The sequence below is a fragment of the Pteronotus mesoamericanus genome, unplaced genomic scaffold, assembly GCF_021234165.1.
Source record: "Pteronotus mesoamericanus isolate MK-2021 breed Mesoamerican mustached bat unplaced genomic scaffold, CSHL_Meso_final scaffold_408, whole genome shotgun sequence".
Lineage (NCBI taxonomy): Eukaryota > Metazoa > Chordata > Mammalia > Chiroptera > Mormoopidae > Pteronotus > Pteronotus mesoamericanus.
In genome coordinates, this window is record NW_026555315.1 from 7,620,469 (window position 1) to 7,638,101 (window position 17,633).

A 17,633-nucleotide genomic window follows, 5' to 3' on the forward strand; every position below is an offset into this window, starting at 1 on the left:
TTGCCTTTGTATATCTGAGGCTTTGAGGGTCCTGAGCTGTCCCCAAACCCCAGGAAACATCAGTGTGAAGAGGGTTGAGGACAGAAATTCAGCTGCTGCAAATCAGAAGCCATCCCCGTCTCCCAACTTGCTGGCTGTGAGGCAGGCAAGTTGATGAGCACTGAGAGGAGACAGTCAGAAAAACCAGCTGGGCAGTCCCTGGACTCGCAGTCCCGCCCAGGGCGCAGGCCGGTCCCCCCGGCTTGACTGGGGGCGCTGGCGGAGGGGTGGAGAAAGGACCCAGGATACCACCTGCTTTTTCAGAATCAATTCAGGAGCACAGCGGGGACCGTTGAGCAGCGCCCGGAATGATGGAGCAGCTCTTCCTTTGAAATCCACCATTTCTGGATTGAAAAACTACCCAGATGTTCACGTTACTGAGTTGAGGGCTGGAAAGCGTCCCCTGGGTTCTAGGGCTGCTGGGTGACGGCCTAGAAATGTTGAGCCCTGGAGAGGAGGGTTCGCCAGCTGCAGCGCCCTGTACTTGCAAAAGACTCTGGCTGCAAAAGGGGGCAGAAAAAGGACAAACAAGACAGTCGCTCTTTCTCCACGGGATGCGTTTGAGCCCCTCCGATGTAGTCTGCAAATGCTGTTATTAGAGGAGGAGCTGCTAAGTTTATGTGTGTGGACAGCCCACGTCCCCTGGGGTGACACTCCAGGACTGATGGCCAAACAGCCTGGGGCAACTGAAGCCTCAAGGGACCCCCTGCCTGCCCCAGTGCTCTGCCTCCCGATGCCAGCTGCTGTCGCAGAGGGAGGTCAGCAAGAGTTTGGATCTCTTGTATGTATATTTAATCATTCACTTGTAAAAAGAACCCCACCTCCCCATCCCAAAAGGATGACTGTTGTGGAAAATGATTGCCAAATGAGATGGCTGGTTAGAGCATGCATAATTTTTTCTAAGGCATACTTCATATATTTTCTTAAGATTGTATCAAGTTAACTGTGCAAGGTCAATTCACTTAGTAAGAAAACTCTTGGAGAAATAAAACCAATTAAAAAGCAAAGTTCCCAAGTCTTTTTCCTTGCAGAGCGTAGAACCACAGCTCTGTGTGCAATCCTCTGACATCACGTGACGATGGGCCAGTGTCTAAAAACAACAAAAACGGGGGGAGAAATCATCTAGAACAAGGTAGCCCCCTTTAGGTTCTTTAAAACATGGGGGTGTAAATGTAATCATTGCCAAAAAAAAAAAAAAGAAATCTTTTCTCCCATGCAATTATATTGTCTTTATTCCCCATTGTAAAATTTTAGCTTTCAGCTTCTCTAGCCTATGGCTTATCAAATAGTCAAAGTTCTATAAACAAAAGATGAACTCTTTTGTTAATAAAGGAATCTTGACCATAAACTAGCTGGCCTAATTTCTTTTTCTCACCTGAGGACATGTTTCCACTGATTTTAGAAAGAGAGGCAGGGAGGGGGGGTTGGGAGGAGAGAGGGAGAGAAAGAAAGAGAGAAACATCAATGTGAGAAACAGCAATTGGTTGCCTCGCGCCCCAACCAGGGATTGAACCTACAACCTAGGCATGTGCCCTGCTGGGAATTGAACCAGCAACCTTTCATTGCATAGAATGACACTTCAACCAACTGAGCCTCATGGCCAGGGTAACCATCCCTAATTTTCAAAATACAAGTTTGGAGGTTTTGTTTTGTAGAGTAAAACAATATGTATCAATAGAATTAAAAATAACACAAGAAAAAAATATCCCTTATTGTTTGTCTTTTTAATTAAGAAAGATTTGTCTCACAGAGATGTGAACAGCTGACATAATAGGACTGACCAGAGAGGGGAGGTAAGGAGGGACCCATAAGAGGAGAGCTGGCCAGGATTTGGCTTTGAAGCAGCCTGGGCCAGGTGTGGGCAGCGACCGGAAATGGCATCATCGGGATCTGGCAGAGGAAAGCAGAGCCACCAAATCAAGGTGCCAAAGGGAAGGTTCAGGTTCAAAGCCAAGCAAAACAGACCCCTTCAGGCCCTGTAAAACTCCCTCCTAACCTGAATCCAGTGGCTTCAGAGGACATCAACCTCTCCAGGTTTGCTTTGTCTGTCCAGAATGTTCCTTGCCTGCCTCCCACGCAGACTCCTCTCTCAGTGCCGTTGCCCGCACTGCTGGTCCCCGAGGCCTTCTCTTTCTGTGCACCGCCTTTCCCTCTGTTGCTCTCCCTAAATGATCCATCTACCTCCATCTTTTTAATTGTGGTAAATAATGCATGACATAAAAGTGTCACCATTTTACATGTGTGGTTCTATGCCATTAAGTCCCTTCACATTGTTGTGCAACCATTGACACTGTCCTCCCTGGAGCTTTTTCATTTTCCCAAAATGAAACTCTGAACCCATTAAAAAATAACTCCCCTTCCCTCCTCCCTTCCGGCTACTTACAATCATACAGTGTTTACACTGTGCTGGGCACTGTTCTAAGAGGTACTGCTAAGCATTCTGGTCTTACAGATGAGAGAACAAAGGCAGAACAAGGCTGACTAAACCCCGAGTTTTATAGCCGCTTAGCGGTTGTGGTAGAGCCTATGGTTGGGCCCAGTCCTTTTCCTACCTCTCCACGAGAGGAATACAGCTTGGTCACCATTGGCATACGCCGTCCCTCCCAGGGGAGGAGAGTGCCTTCCCATATCATCGACTCGAGGCTTGTCCGGATGAACAGCTTTGGCCAATAGAAAGTGAGCAGAAGGGCCAGGTGGGGCTAAGAAGTGGTAGAGCCATCCCGTGCCTCTGCCATTGCTCTTTTCCCTCTGAACGTGGCCGAAACGGGTTCCACTGAGAGCCTGGGTCCAGAGCCCACTGCCTTCATAGACAGGGTCTGGCAGAAGTAACGCCTGTTACTTGAGTATGGTTGGTAGGGTAATAATATGGGTGAAATAATTTATGGTTTTAATTTGAACATTTCACATAATTGTCATACGGTGTGCTAGAGTGTGATATTGTTATGTTACAGAATTACATGCTTATGATTTTGTAATAAAAGATTTTGTAATTAAAGAAAAGGGCGTTATTTGTGCCGGACCCCTCTATGTCAGTGAGGATATAAAAGTTCGCTGTTGTAAGCCGCTGGGATTTGGGGGTCATCCGTTACTGCCGCACCACCTCATGAAAACTGACCGCCCTGGCGATGATGCTGGGATTTGATTCCCGGCATCTGGCACGAGGCCCGCTCTCCCCTGTGCCTGATCTGGAAACTTAAGGTTTCCTATTCCTCTGCCTATTGCCCTTTGCTACAGGCCCAGCAAACTTAAAATATCTGAAGGGAACGTCTCCATTCCCCTAGTGAGGCTGGTTCCCTGGCCTGAATCCTATGTTGTAGTTGGCAGCACAACCACCTGCCATTCACTCCTACTGGAAACCTGGGGCACATCCTCCAAGCTTTGCATCAAGGTCCACAGAGGGGCATCTGATTGTGCAGTTCAAGGTACATGCACATCCTTCAAGCGTTTTGCGGTTTCTCTTGAATATTCTCTGCCCTCCCACTCTGCTTTGCAGAGTCAATCAGTTACCTGGCCCTGCTCACTTCACTTCCTATGTAAATATTTCTCATGCCCACTGCATTCTTGGCCTTTGTACCACCATTGCCTTTGTTCAGACTGGCACCATCTTTCACTTGAACTGGAGCCTCCCGTAGCTCCGCCTCCTGAGCTGCGGCTCCTCAGGGTCCGTCCCTACAGCAATCACATGTGCGTGCGTGTGCGCGCACACACATATCTATGTCGCCCTTGATTTAAAACCTATCAATGGCTTCCCATCACCTACAAAATAAAGCCTGAACCCTACACAGGCCTCCAGGGTCCCCATGCTCTGGCCACCCCCCCCCCCCCCCCCGGCCTTGTCCCACCACCGCCACAAACTCCATACTCCAGCAATGCTAAGCCTCCCCACATACACGCGCCAAGTGAGCTCTCGCCTACATTTCGCTCATTCTCTTCTGTTTGGAATGCTCTCCCAGGCTAGGGACTTGGGCATTTTAGGAGCACTTAAAGAAACACCTCGAAAGGAACACAGAGGACATTTTAATGTACCAATAAGACCCAATAATTTTCAATAGTAGGTTGATGCCTGACATCAGACAGCAACATTAGCCAATTGCTAAAATCAATAGGGAAACAATCTCTTTTGATGTGTAAATTTTAATTTCCCCAATAAACAGAGTTAATAGGTCCATGGAGGGGCGTCTGATCGTGAAATTAAAGATACACGTGCACATCCATCAAGTATTTTCTGGTTTCCCATGAACATTCCTTGTGTTCTTTCCACTCCTCAGTGTTGACATTTGATTGACCAGCTCTGGGAGAACCCTCGCTGGGACTAGTTGCTCCTCAAGTTGGTAAAAATCCTCTGCTTTTCCTGGGGTGCAAATCTGTACCAGGGAAGCAAGGCCACCCCTCCGGTGACTCCCTGATGCAAACCAGTGACTGTGCCCAGAAATGGTGGCATGGTAGGAATCCAAGCAATCAAGAATTCCCAGACAGTAACTGGTCAGTAACGGATTTCTCCATCCCTGAGAGAACGTCAGGGGCAAGCAAGTGGGTGGCTGCTCTTTGGAGAGAGGTGGAGAGAAGAAAGAGATGAATCGAGGAAGGAATCCATTTCTAAGTGAAAGGGCTTGGTTGGGGGTGGGGGAGTGGTTGATGCTCAAGGCTTCAGAAACCTACACAGCTGCCTGGGCCAGGCCCTGTGCTGGTAGCATTTTTCTACAGCTCTTGTTTTCAAAGAAGAGAAGCAATGTGAGACAGAGATCCACTCTTTCCCGTCTGGACCCTCACTACACCACAGTTCTAGTAACCAGGAGAGCCCATAGTGGGTGGCTCTCTTTCTTCCATTGAGTGGAAGTGTTTTCCATTAAGAGTTATATAATCTCCTGCCAGGAAGCGGGGCCTGTGCCAACTAACCCCTTACAATTACCAACTGTGGCAATTGTCGATCGCCCCCTCTCTTGGCCAGGCAGCGCTGGGCTCTCACCATGTTCTTTCGCTCACTTGTTGCCTTCTCAGTCCCACTTGCTGCAAACCGTGAATAGACATCTTCAAAAACATCTCAAATCCATGCTCTTCTCAAATGCCACCACCATCCCCGGTCACTGCTATCTTCCCAGCTCTGCCTTCCCACTGTGTGCGTGTTCCCTTACGGCCCTTATCACCACGTATCATTCTTCTATTTGTTGTTTGCTCATTCCTTTGTGGTCTGCTTTACAAGCTGGAGAGAAGACAAGGAGATGAAGTTCTCTGATCATTCTATTTCCAGCTATTAGCATGATGCCTGGCACAAAGTACTTGCTCAATAGATAGCCATGGCATGAATGGATGGATGAATGGTCTGGTTGATGGATGGATAGGCAACTTGTTAAATTAATGGCGTTGCCGAGCTTCTCAGGTCACAAGTGCCTATTGTTGGACACATGGGCCTCATAGGGGAAGCTCTGGCCCAGAAGCTGGTCAGACTGGCGGCTTAAAGCAGCCCAGGCCTTTAGAGCCCACCAGGTCCGGAAGGCTGTGCCTTGCCCAGAGAAGGGGCAGTGAATACTTACCCTGGCTCTGTAGCCCAAGGAAACTGTCTCTGAGATTCTCTGTCATTCGCCCTCCCCCGCCCCCCCAGCCCTGAGCTCTGTCTGAAGTCTGAATGAGCCTCTTTCCTTTGACCTGCAGTTGCAAAGAAACAGCGTCCAGGGCCTGACCAGATAAGAGGCTTGTGAACAGCTTACGCGCGTCTCTGAGGGTGACGCTTAATAGCTTGAAGGTGACATCAGGGTCGGGACTAATATCCGATTGAACAGAAAGAGACATGACCTAACTCGTCTCTCACCATGGGCCTGGCTGCGAGAGCTTCTCATTCTTTATTAATTTTCTAACCGGGGCTGCTGGCTCAGGACTCCAGCCTGTCCCCAGAGCTGGGGCCCACGGCTGGGCTTCACTCCAGCGTCGCTGGGAAGGGAGCAGGCTCAGCTGGGTCTGAGAGCCCCTGGGAAGAGCGGCTACCATCGAGACTGCACTCACGTTGGCCGGAGCCCACCAGTCGTTTTTCTCTACCCTCCAGCTGATTTCCCGGGTTTTGAGAAAATCCAGGAGGGCAATTCAAAGTCACTAGAGAATTCCTCCTGGTATAGAAGAAATTCGCTACAGCCTTTCATCAAGCAGCAGGCTTCCCCAGTGCCTGTAAAGGATGGTTTAATTTGTGTTTTTAAAAAAATGATTTGAAACCCCTTTCGCGGGAACACAAATCCTGTCTAAAGCACCCAGCACACCTGGCGAGAGATCGGCGGGCCTCTGTCTGAGCTGGGCGCCTGCCTGGGGGGACCGTGCTCTCTTCGGGCCATTTCCCTTTAATATATTCTTCATGGCAGGAGGTGAAGTCCGTACTCCTTATCACCTTCCCTCCCCCAGTGCGAGCGCGCGCTCTCTCTCTCTCTCTCTCTCTCTCACACACACACACACCCACCCCACACGGACTTCAGAGACTCACAAAGATCCAACACAAGGCTGTGGCACAAACTGGCCAGGTGGCTTTTGTCACATCAACTAACTTCTCTGCGCCTAGTTTCCTCATCCCAGGGGCCTGCAGAAGTTGTGGTGCTTAAAAATGTTTGTTGAAAAATGCTTCTAAAAAGTAGAGATTGTATTTTATTTAGAGACTGATGGGGGAGTTAGATTTATTCATTCACTCATTCCACAAAAAATATTTCTTGAGTGCCAGCTATGTGTTAAGTTCTGGGCATGGTGAGTGGAGACAGGGCCAGCCTGTCCCCAGGACAACGGGATCAGGTCTGCAGAGTGCCTAGCACAGGCCCTGGCCCAGAGTGGGCCCTCAGTAGGGTGAGATTCTCTCTCCCTTTTTCACACACACACACACACACACACACACACACACACACACACAAATACACCATGTTCTAGACAGAGTTTTCTTCCTTTTTTATACAGAGTCTGCAACCCAGGGACAACAAAAGTGCAGAGCAAGGAGGATGAGCATGGGTCTCTGTATCTGCTCTCTTACTCGTTTGCTGTGTGACTTTAAGCAAGTCGCTTACCCTCTCTGGGCCAACTTCCTGGTGTACAAAAACAAAGCATTCTAACACCGTGCTCTACCTTGAGTACAAAAGATAACCAGACACTATGGGCAAAATGTTTTCAAAGCACCAAACCGTCCAGGTAAGAAGCACTGCTGAGCCGCAGTAGGGTAGCGATGAAGGTCAAGGGCTTGGAGGACGCTAGATTCAGACTTGCTTCTGATGTATTGGCCCAGAGCAGAATTCCCATTCACTCTCACACTGCGGTCGCACCAACAGCCTTGAGCATACCCTGTGATAGCGATTTCAGTTATTAAAAGCATCCCCCACCAACACACATACCCTCTCCATGGGGTCTTGACCCAGTGGCCTGGCACCTGGGGAGAGAAGAAGCCACTTCAGAAGTTTCCCCGGCTGGAGTCAGAAAGGGGTTGCCCAGGACACTGCTAGACAGCATTCTCCCAGGAAGTCCTGCAGAGGCTCTCAACCCATAGTCCTCTCTGGCCAGCCCACCCTCCCTTCATTCTGTCTCCCCTCAGCACCCCCCCAAGACCCCACTTTTCCTTCCCAGAATATCCAGCCTGTGAAAAATCTATAGCAGAGAAAATCAGGCCCAGCCGCTTCTTCCCAGCAGCTGCCCTGGTGGCAACCTGGCCACCCGCCAGTCCCCACCAGAAGGGGAGGACAAGGGTGGAGGCCATGTTTTTTCTGAGAGAGGATGGGGAAGCCCAGTCCCCTTAAAATGCCTCTTCATCCTCAGCCGCTACCCTTTAAATGTTTTCCTCGCCCATCTCTTCCCTGAATGACCTGAGGAGACGCTATTCCAGGGCCTTGGGGGGCCGAGGGGACTGCTGGGAGGAAGGGGGTTGCCGGGGCGGCCGAGGTAGGCGAGACTTGGGGACCCTTCAGCTAACCCAGGCTCTTTAAGCTCGAGAATTTGTGGCCCTTCAGGGGGCTGCGGTGCAGGATGCACCTTCATCCCCCAAATCCCCTCTGTGCGTCCCGGGCGGATCTCTGTGGAGCAGATGCCAGGGGTAGGGAGGAGGACACAATGCCCCTCTTTGTTGGGGGGACCCGGGCCAGCAGTCAGGGGAGGAAATTAGACAGCGCTCCTGACAGCAGGCTCTGTCTGGGGTGTCTGTGAAATATGGGCCAGAGGGGCTCCTTCCCGAGACCAGTTCACGGCTGCCGACCGCCCCCATCCCCGCTTGGGGCACAGAGGACACTGCCTGTTTGGAGAGAAGTGATATATGACACCCAGCTTCCTTCCTTCCTCCCCGGGGCTTAAGGGAGCTCTGAGGGCTTGAGGGAGCTCATGGCTGCTCCTGGGAGGTGAGGATGTACCTGCACGTTTGTACACGTGTGTGCATAGGTATGTGCACGTATGTGGTTTCACGGGCGTGTGCGTGTTGTGTATCCTTTCAGTGTGTGTGTGTTCACCCCATGGCCAGAGGAGAGAGTTCAAAATGCTGCCTCCCAAAAACAGAGTGCTGGCCGAAGTGGCCCTCTCTTTCAGCACGCCCGCCTTTGCTCAGAGCGGGATGGGCCTGAGGCCCTGGGGCCTGGGCAAACTCAGGTAAGGAGCTGCTTGTGAGGGGAAGAGGAGGCAGACAGCTCAGTCTCTGTGCTCTGATTGCATCTTCCAAGTAGCCACCTCACATGGAGGAACTGGTTTCAAAATGAGCGCAGCTCCCGCCTGACGCAGTCAGGCTCCGGGGAGGTTCCTAATCCAGCCGCGGCCTCAGGCTGCCAGTGGCCCCTGAGCCATTTGTCTTCCAGGGAGGAAGTGGGAGGATGTTCCCACCCACCCACCTTCTTCGTGGCCCTCAGGGCCTCCACATCTGGACCACAGCTGACTGCTGAGCTGCCCGGACAGGCCTCTTCTCTCTAAACGACAAGAAGACAGAGAGTTGTCAGCAAAAAGCATCCCAACTCCTGAGCCAGCTGGGAGCCGTAAAAGATGAGACTCAGTTTCCCTGTCTATAAACTAGGGCCAAGATCAAGGACAGCCCTGCTTTCTGAAAGGTCCGTTGGGAGAATGAAAGAATAATATAAAGCATGGAAATATTCAGAAAACTCTAACGGCTGCCCACAGCTTGACGACTAGTATACGAGTACATCCAACAAGTACCTGCCGGGCATGTGCTCCAGGTGACACATGAGAGAGTAAGAAAAAAAGTATTTTTTACATCAAAGCCAGTGAAGTCTTTTCACTGCTGTTGCCTGTGGAGCTGGGTGGGCACCTTATGCCCATTACGCAGCTGGGGAAACTGAAGTTCTGCGAGTTGCTGGAACTTGCCCAAGGTCACTCAACTACTCTATGTTGACAATGATGACAGCCTGCATCGTGTCATTTGGGTTCTTGCGTAGGACCTCCTATTGAGCTCTCTCTGGCGAGCCAGGCCGGTCAACCAAGCTGGGCATGACCTGAGACGACACATGGAATCTGTGTGACGTCACATGCAGGAAGTCTTGGGCTCAAGTTGATTATTGCCACGTCCTGACCAGATTCTGAACCTTGAGCACTTCCCTTCCTCCTCCCCTGTCTGCCAGCGGGTCAGATCTCTGGGGCAAGAGTGCATGCGTTTTCTGCTCTGCCATTTTGCCTCCCTTGCCTTTGAGGAACCGGGAACCTCGCCTAGGAAGGACCCAGGTGGCTAAGCGACATGGGAAGGTGTTAAACCGTGCAATGGAAAGAAGCTGGCCTTTAGAGTCAAACCAATCTGGTCTGAATCCTGGCTCTCCCACTTCCTAGTGTGGGAATGTGGCGAAGCCATAGTTTCTGAGCCTCAGTTTCCTTATCTGCAATGAGACTCGGCCATGGTTCTGATTACGAAAATCAAATAAGAACGTGTCTGAAAGAGCCCAGCCAGGGGCTTGGGCTTAGTCCTTGCTAAGGAAGAGTGGATTGCCTTGCTCTTTCCCAGGGGAAGGAGTGACATATGAAATACAAGACTAGTGAGCCCAGGGGAGGAGGCAGGTGAGAACTCACTGCCTCTGGAACCAAGGAGAGAAGGCTGGAGCCAAGGACCGAAGCTTGAGTGGAACAGGTCCGGACAAGATGGCGGAGAAGGCTTCTGAAGCACAGCTGTGAGTCACTGGGAGAAGCAGAGAATGCATTTCCCCTCCCTATTGCCGGAATCCTATGAACGAACACCTCCATGGGCAGAGTTGACAGGATCTTAGGGACCATCTCATCCAGCTCTTTCGACCCACAAGGAAACTGAGGCCCATAGAGAGGGGACTAGTTCAGTGCCATACAAGGCATTCATTCCTGACAGATTCCTGACTCCCTCCACTGATCAGTTCACCTCGCTGGAGCCTGGGTGAGGGGGCCAGAGAAGGACAGGGCCTGGGGAACTGATAACCTGTTTCCATCAGTGGGAGGTCAGGAGAAGGACAGGAGGGAGGGCTGGACCGGAGACAGCAGCCAAATCCTGGGCTCGCACCCTTCTGTCCAGGGCCTGAATTCCGCTCAACAGGTCAGACCTGCCAACGGAAGCCGGCTGGCCAACCATATAGGTCCCCATCTGTCTAGACTGCTCACTGGCCCATCTCGCCAAGAAACTTGACTCAAGGGGGTATGGGGCGGTCAGGATGGCCATGGAGGTCCCCGACGGCTCCGGAAGTCTGCACACAGAGTCTCTGGAAGACTGAGAGGTGTTGTCTCTGCAGAAATGTCGTCGGACATTTCCGTGTGACGGTGACACAAACCATTCCTTCCCCCATAATCACCCTTGCTGCAGCCCTGGCTCAGGGCAGACAGCCTGCTGTGCATGGGCTTTATTTTCAAATCCCTCTTGCTTTTTTTTATATCCCCGTGAATGCCTGAACGCCCAGGCAGAGGAAAGCACTCAAATCTGTCCTTGAGTGTGCTGATGGTGATGTGATGGCCCAGACGGGACCCTCCGAGCTCTGCGGCAGAAACAAACCCCCTGCTGATGTAATTTAAAAGAATAACCTCCCAATTTTCTCATCTCCCTTTGCTGGATACACCTTATCAAATGACAAGAGAAGCCAATGTTTGGCTAAATGGTTCAGAGGTTAATACTCACCAGATGGGAGATATTTTTGCCTCCCCCCCCCCTCTTCCAGGAGATCTGGTTTGTTCCTCTTGCTGGGTACGTGAGACTGGGGGGACCCAGGGGCGTTCCTCCCATCATTTCCTTTGAGGGAACCCATTTTCCCCCACAATCACACAAGGGACCCCAGGGGACCATACGGCTTGCTCTGTCCAATGTGGTACCACTGGCCGCGTGTAGCTACTGAGCACTGGGAATGCAGCTAGTCTGATCGATATCCACATGTGAAATACACACCAATTCAAAGATTAGGTACAAGAAAAGAATGCCTTGATATCTCATTAATAATTTGTTTTATTGTTTGCACATTGAAACGATATTTTAGATATATTGTGTTCAATAAGATATATAGTAGAATGAATTTCACCAGTTTAGTTTTATTTGTTTTTTAGTGTGGACACTAAAAAATTTAGAATTACAGGTGACTCTACTTTTCTTTGTCAGAGATAGTACAGAACATGCCTTGGGGTTATCCTGCATGAACTCCAAATCAGAGCTCTCTTTCTAAAAGTAGTAATAAATCTAATAGTAAGAATGTTAAAATATATAACATGATAACTAAAGTTAACACCGCCAGATGGTATTGTTAGAAGTCGGGGCTGGAGGAGAGATCCAAGATGCCCTGACCACTGGAAAGATGAACAAGCAGGTCCTAGAGCAAATGAGGCCTGAAACGTCGCTGGAGGCAAAAATGACTAAACTGAAGGTGTCCTACTTCAGGCACATCATGAGAAGGCTGGGATCTTTGGAAAAGACGATAATGCTGGGAAAATAGAAGGCAGCACAAAAAGAGGAAGACCAACTACGAGATGGAGCGACTCCATAAAAGAAGCCACAGACGTGAGTCTACAGGAGCCGAGCAGCGCTGTTGAGGACAGGCCAGTGTGGCCACCGCGCATTCACAGGGTCACCAGGAGTCTGAGCCAACTCAGCCGTGTGCAACATACACACGCAGGAGACACAGAGAGAGAGAGAGTAGATCCTAAAAGTTCTTGTCACAGGAAAAGAACATTTTTTTCCTTTCCTTTTCTGTATGTGTATGAAATACCAGACAGTAACGAACCTCACCGTGGTGATCGTTTCATGGTACAGGTAAATCAAGTCACGTTGCGGCACCCCTTACGCTCACACGGTGCGGGGTGCAGAGATTGGCTCAAATGGCGACTTGAAATAACCTCTTTCACGTGTTCCCAGCCACTGGCAAGTTTTAAAGGCATTGCCCCAGCTATACCCTCAAGATGTTAAAGGGGGGGGAATGTTTTGAGGATAAATCTGTTTATAAGATGCTGCCTAGAGAAGCCCTTTCATGGATTCAATGTGCACTGCACAACAGCTTCTTAAACGCCCTGGGAAGTCCTATGCCGTTAGCTCTTCAGCGGGTGGGAGGGACCTGGGCCTGTTTCTCTGATTTCCAACCAATGTACTTTAGTTGAGCGCTCACCCATCTTCCCAGAAGTTCCAGAGGTCCCCAAAGCCACCATTCCCAAAATCTGGGCATTGGAAATCTGACTGGTTCTCAGCTTTCCCCATGGCTGACGTAAAACTGCGTTTTCTTTTCTTGTGTATTGTTCCCTCTCCTTGTCTCCTTGTTCTTGTGGATTTATGCTTTAAAAAAAAAAAAATCCGTTATTTCAGTGGGATTTTGGTTTGGGAAGAAGCAAAAGTTGATGTGCATGCGTTCACCTGCCACCTATAAACCGAAGGACAGAGGGCTCTGCCGTGGGGCCGTGTCAGGCAACAGGAAGGACTGGGAGAAGGTCACCGAGAGGCCGAGGGGCAGGGAGCAGACGGCTTGCCTGGCCTCCCTGAAGCACACGGGGTCGGGGAGGGCTGACGGGCCAGCAGTTTTGCTGGGGGCGGGGAAAGCAGAAGGTGAAAACATGGACAAGGTCCCTCCCTCAATGGCCTTAGTGGGTGAGAAATAAACGGATGCTTTTTTTTGTGCTAAGTATGTGATAGAGACAAGCACAGAGGATTCTAAGAGCCCCTGTGAGAAGTGGTTGGTCCAGCCACACAGAGAAGGAGGGAATGTGAAGGCTTCTTGGAGGAGTGCAGGTGAGGGACAGCAGGGTGGCTTCACACCGCAGTGCCAGGCAGACACTGCGACAACTGAGGCTGGAGAGGAGGCAAGGAGAGGACAGGAGGGCCTTGAGCGGCACGTGGGAGCTTTGGCTTTATCCTGTGGGTGATGCGGAGTCCCTGAGGGATAATCCGGTGGCTCCCTCGGGCAGCTGAGCGGAGGACGGGCCCAAGGCCGGCAGCGCTGGAGTCACTGAAGCAGCCGTTGCAAAATCCCTGGAGGAACGACGAGGCCTGCGCACAGGCAGCGAGCGTGTGCGGGATGGACCACTGGGACACAGGCAAGGAGGTGAAATCAGTGGGGTGGAGAGGTGGGCTGGGGCGAAGAGCTGAGGGTGGTCTCATGGAAGCCTCCCCGGTTTCCAGCTCCCCTCCCTCCTGCACAAAGCCCAGGATGACCCCCGCCAGACCGTGAACAGAGCGCTGGCTCCCCTCCCTGCCCCATCTTCCCTCCTCCAACAGTTTTCCTGGAGTCCCCGGGGAAGAGAGAGAAGGAGATGAAATCATGGAACAAAGAGGATTAGAGCCGCATTTCTTCCCTTCTCTACAATGGAAAACTCTAAGTTTGTTGGGAGAGGGGAGCCTTTGGGGGGGCCGGGGGAGCTTGATGAGGTCATGGTTTTGTGAAATAGGAGCTGTCTGGGACCTCCAATCTGACAGGTGACAACGTTCTCATATTTCCTTCTTCTAAGTAGACGTTCTTCTTCGTTGACCCGTTTTGCCTCTCCACTGCTGGGGTGAGTCTGTTCTATCACACTCCCAGCCTATGTGTGCCCCCTCCCCTGGGCTGACCGCTGGCCTGGGCACCCTCAGAGGAGCAAGCCACCGCCTCTTCAAGGAGAAGGGGCGCCCCACGGCAGGAAGAGGGTCCAGGGAGTAGGACGAGCCAAACAAAGATCTGGAGGGCTTGATTTCCTGCCCAAGTTCCGCCAACTTCCCAGCTATGCTGACTCAAGCAAGCCCCTTAATCTCCCTGAGCCTCGGAGTCTTCACCGTGAGTGAAAATGATCAGACCCAGCTCACAGGATTACTGCGATGACTAGACAAGATCACGGCCACGGGGGGAGAAGAGGGGCCTCAGAAACCAGGCGAACTCCTAGCTGTTGCAGTACCTGGGGCAGGAACAGACGTTCACCTGCCTGTTTCTAAACATTTATGAGCTAAAAATCAAGATTAACTTTTAAATGGGTTTTACCTTCCAACCTTGACAGATATTCAATAATAACAACCTGGAAGTCCGGGCCTGAATTCAGCGCTCCCAGACTCCTTGGAATGCAGCGTGGAACCCCATGACACCGGGACGCCGGCCCCGGTCCCTGTGCCCACAGCCTCTTCCCCCTGGGCTTCCCGTCGCCAGCTCCATCCTGCAGAGCGAGGGCTCAGTGCAGGTGCATGAGGACCACCCCGCGCTGACGACTCTCACACACGGACACACGCACCACGCACGAACAGCTGTGGACTTAGAGGTGCACACGCTGGGGGCATCTGGGTAGGAGGGATTCGGAAAAGAGGCCCGTGCAGATCCTGGAAGAAGGCTTGGAAATTTCTGGGTCCCAGGTTCGCCCAGCATGGTTAGAAGGGGGCGTTGGCTCCAGGAGGGCTCACGCTCTGGCCCCGCACGCTGCTCGCCCCGTGGAGAGAGGACAGTTGGAGGAAGCTGACCACTGAGATCAGGGGCCCCCTTTTGCTTTAAACTTTAAGGTGGTGGTGAGTAGAGGGATTACTCTGGGTAATTTTTCCCTCTCTCGCTCTGTGATTCTCCTCTTTTTATCAGTTTTCCTTGGGAAGAACTTGGGGCTCATTTACACACCAGCTGGCCAGAGACGTGGGAGAGTAGCCTTTGGGGACAGATGAACCAGGATGCCAGGAACTCTTGAGAATGGTTCAAGCCTCTTCAGGCCTCAGTGCTGCTAAGCATCTCTCTTCCCACATCACTGGAGGACTCGGAGGCTTGTAATTTATTGTCTGACAACAGAGAATCCTTTGAGCCTTAGACAAGAGCATGGCCAAGAACCTCTGGGCGGGGGAAGGGGGCGGGGAGCGATCCAGCACAATGGAAAACAAGCGAGGACATTTGGAGAGACATGGCGATGCCCACCTGGACAGAAGATGCCGGCCCGAGGCTGGGCTCAGAGCCGTCCCGTCCCGCTGCCCACAGCCGGTGGGCCTGGCGTAGACAGAAGAGGCCGCGGCAGGCAAGGCAAAAGGGCCGGGGTCTGCGCCGAGGATCAGGAATCGGGCTCCTGGGCCCGGCTGAGGGGGTGGCGAGCATCCAGGGACAAAGAACGCGGACTCCGAGATCCCAGACCTAGGACCAGCTCTACCAATCCCAGCTACCAGCTGTCTGAGCTCAGGCAAAGCCCCTTCCTTCTCTGAGCCTCAGTTTACTCGTCTGTCAAATGGGGCTAATGGTGTTTTCCTCACAGAGTGGTGGTGAGGGCTTAATTAGATAAAGCACAAGGTATGCCTAGCACTGTGCCCAGAGCGAAGAAAAAGATCAATGAGTGTTAACCATGCAGTTGTCACTACGACCATGGTGCCCGGAAAATGTCAGTCGAGTGTTAGTTGAACTCGTGTGACCTTCAGGGGATCCTGTCCCATTTAGGGGGTCTCGGTTTTCTGATCTAAAGAACTTCTTTTATTCTCTAGGAACTTTTTTGCTGTCAATGCCCGGAGCTCCCTGACACACGTCACAGCTAACATTGCCAAGCAGTCGAGGGGGGCTGGCTCTGTCCAAGGCGTATCACACATATGACACCGTGTCACCCTCCCAGTCCTCCTTGGGGCACCTTTCATTATTCTGCATTTGGCTGAGGAAGACCCGGGACATGGGAGGCCCGGGGAATTGCCGCTGGTCCCGGGTGAAGCCCCGAAGCCACCCCCGTGGTCCCTCCACGTCCCGCAGGGGCTGGAGCCACCAGGTGGTGCCTTTTGCCTGAACTGCTGGTCGGTCCCCTAAACTGGTCCCACCCTGAACGAGTGATGGCGCCAAATCAGTCATTTCGGCGCTTGAGCCAATGACCCTGCCTCAACGTGTTTAGATTTTCTAACAGTGACATGTCCCTCTGTCTCAGGGTCTGAAACAATCAGTGGTAGGAAATACTGATTTTGAATTAAAATGGGAAAACAGTCATTCCTGAGATCACTTTTTAATACATCATCTTAATTAAGGACGCAGACCCACCTTGTCTCATGAGGCACTTGCCATCACACAGTGAGATACGCAGGTCAGGGACTGTCACCTCATTTCACAGACGAAGAAATCCAGCTGGGGGCAGAGAGGTGCCACCAGTTGCCTGGGGTCCCATAGCCTGCTGGTGGTGGCGGCAGAGGTGGGATTTGAACCCAGGGCTCCTGATGCCCAGACCATTTTGCTGGTAACACCCTCCTAGGGGCCTGGAGCCCCTGAGGGTGGGAACGGCCACAAAGGGTGGGAATGGCCGCAGCCCGTTTGGCTGGGCCCCTCCCGTTTGCTCTGCCTCTTGGCAGCGGCCTGCAAGGCTACATTAAGCGTTCTTTTCTGAGTTGTTTGTGGGCAGGAGAAGCCTGGAAATTGCAAGGAACGAAGGCACCTGGCTCCCCAGGGACGATCTCAGAGTCCATCTCCTCACCTTGTTTATTTGTAAAATGGGAACACAGACACAACGGGTGTATGTTTTACATTAAACCAAATAGGAACTTGTGGCATTTCTGTCTGCACTTGAGACATGTTTATACTGCTGGGTCCATTATGAATCTGTTTAATATCCTCTAAATTCTCTGAGTCCTTCCATCTCTGCAGCCAGGAAGTGGGTAATGTGCACATAGGGAAGAAATTTCCAGGCGTTCAGATCTTTAGGTAAATGAGGACTCTTTTTTTTTTTTTTTTTTTTTTAAGGGGGAAAAGCCTGTTGCAGAAAAATTAAATTCTTCCTGTTCAAAATGGTTTTTCCAATGATCTTTTCCTTGTAGGAAATTGCTTAGGTCCTAGAGAGATGCCAAGGAAGCCACAAACTACAGGAGCTTGTGGCCCACGCTACTGAAAGCAGTGGCCCTTTGCCCTGGGGAGCCTGGGATGGGGACACGGAGGTGAGTGATCCTGCAGGGCTGAGAAAGTCTTTGGGGACTTCACAGAGTTCAAGGTCACCTGAGGGCTGCCTTGCCCGCTGGGGGCTCCTGGGAAGCCGGCATCGGGCTAATCCTGCCGGATTGGGAACAGGCTTCCCACAGGCCTGCTGGCAGAAATAGCTCTCTGCCTGCTGGCAGAACAGAGAGGTATTATTTTAGGGAGAAAAATGAGATTCTTGTTATTGCTTATTCTCCTGCAGAATGTTGGTGTGTCCCAGCCAGGGCCAAGATGAAAGGTGAATCAGCGCCAACAGAAGAGTGAGCTCATCCCATGTGGGGAGGTGAGGTGTTTCCAGCAAGGCACAGGGTGGAAAAAAGG